Source organism: Felis catus, chromosome B4 (genome assembly GCF_018350175.1).
Source record: "Felis catus isolate Fca126 chromosome B4, F.catus_Fca126_mat1.0, whole genome shotgun sequence".
Taxonomy (NCBI): domain Eukaryota; kingdom Metazoa; phylum Chordata; class Mammalia; order Carnivora; family Felidae; genus Felis; species Felis catus.
In genome coordinates this window covers 114094570-114096525 of record NC_058374.1, presented here as the reverse complement: position 1 = coordinate 114096525, position 1956 = coordinate 114094570, and the positions used below count along the sequence as shown (strand labels likewise).

General features: G+C 43.7%; 1 long non-coding RNA gene across 1 annotated transcript; it reads right to left on the bottom strand.

Moving 5' to 3' along the window:
* Positions 1-405: 405 nt before the first annotated feature.
* On the bottom strand, positions 406-1614 carry LOC123386678. Its single transcript, XR_006600962.1, has 2 exons — positions 712-1614; positions 406-524 (listed from the first exon to the last, which is right to left on the bottom strand). It is a non-coding gene; the product is annotated as an uncharacterized LOC123386678 (long non-coding RNA).
* Positions 1615-1956: the final 342 nt, after the last annotated feature.

Here is a 1956-nt window from a genome sequence, read left to right as displayed (position 1 = left end):
GTTTTCAAGTATGAGTCAGACATCAGTTCCTATGTCTCATAAAGTCCAGAAGACATATCAAACTCTCCCAGTGGTTTCACTGACACATCTCTCTTTTGGTTTGTGTTAAGGAAGAAACGCATCTAATGGCATTGGAGAATGAGGATGAGGGCACTTACGAAATTGATTACGACTTCCAAGTAATCCTCAGTGCCAGCTTCCTTAAAGTCTTGCTTGATGGGTTAGAGATTGCCAGTGTGGTAACGTGGGTGAAATGCCTCCATAACCTCTCAGGAGTCCCCTTCAATAGGTAAGCCACCACCTAGCTGTGTGAGGCTCGTTGGCACCACCTATATCGGGCCTCTTCTGAAACACTTAGACGAGAGAAATTGCCCCATTTAATTTCCCATTGAAGATGACTTAATGTACACAATCCACACTAATAATTTTTATGAGGAATGAGCAAGAGGAACCAAAGCTGAAATAAGAACCAGCCAGGAGTATAACCGCCAGGACTTAATCATGTTTTTTATAATGCGTAAAGCCTACAAAATAAGAGGAAAAAAATGGAAAGTATTAGTTTTATGCACCAATTATTAGCTTCATATGGTGAGTTTTACAACCATTAGAATGCGGACGGAGATGGAATATCGCTTGTAAAAGGCTCACTTTGCTCTACTGCCCAGTTCATGGCCATCAGACAACAAATTAATTTCCCCTATAAATACTTACCCATGCTAGGGCTTGTTCTCGTCCTTTGGCTTGGATTGTGTTTGACGTTTACAACAATACCTTTGTTTGCTCAGCCATCTTCCATTGTCAGCGTTGGCTCCAAATGAGCCCAAACACATGAAACCATGAGAAATGATACTGGAGTTAGGAGTCTCAGTTATAAAAAGAAAAGGCAGTTCCTACTGAATGTCAACTCTCTGCCTCACGTCCAGGCATCCCCTCTGCAGGTGGAAGAGACATGGAAAGCACATTGCCCACATACGATATGCTTGGCTTTGGCTACTCAGTGCCTCTTTAGAAGTTGACTAGGTTCCATCATTTAAAAACCAAGAGCTTTAATGACAAGTTTCTGTTTAATTTCTCTTAAAGGCTCAGCTATTCAGGCAATCAATGGCCTACTTCTCCACATGACAAGCAGCTGGTGCTGGGGAGCAGCAGACCGCTCTCGAGCAAGCCTGTGCTTCCCAGTTTGCCTACAAGACTTACCCACTGGCATTCTTGCTGCCCCTACAGACGGCGTTCTGGGCTCCTACTGTTGTCCAAGTTTGGAGAAATCTTTCACACCTTAGCCCCTTCCATTTTCAAAGGCAGACAACTCCAACTTACCCTGAAGAGCCTTCTTTGATCTGAATGGTTGAGACAATCCCTTAACCCCCAGATTGTTTCAAACGTTATTTGGTTTCTCTCTTCTAGTCTCTGCCAGCGCATTCTCCCCCCAGAGAGTTTGTTCTGTTCTTTTGCTTTAAAAAGGAAAACAAAGTGTGACTACACATCTATTCTCCAAAGACCGTAGCTCTTCAAGGCTGAGAGCCAGATGCCTGATTTGTTTTCCATCCAGAGCTGTACATACAGAAAAAGTCATCGACACAAGGCCATTCTGCTTTTGACCTTCCTAGGGCTGAATGCACAGCCAGTCAACACTGGAGCTGAAAATAGAACCCAGGACTTTCAAATCATTGTTCTGCTTGCTGGGCCGTGCTTCCTCCCATCAGAACTTGGTTAAACAACGTCCTGTTTTGCAATAGCAGAAATCATAATATACGTATGAGAAAGTAGGCACGGAAGAAACACAGGTCTCACTCTCGGGAAAGATGGCATGGTAGCATAAAAGGAGTGTGAATTCATTTCTAGCACTGCAACTTACGGGTTGGGTGCGCTCAAGAAATGTGTGTTGAATCATCGACTTTGTAATGTGTGGCATTTTGAACAGGAGTTCTCGCTGAGTGCCAAGAATGTATTTGCTTG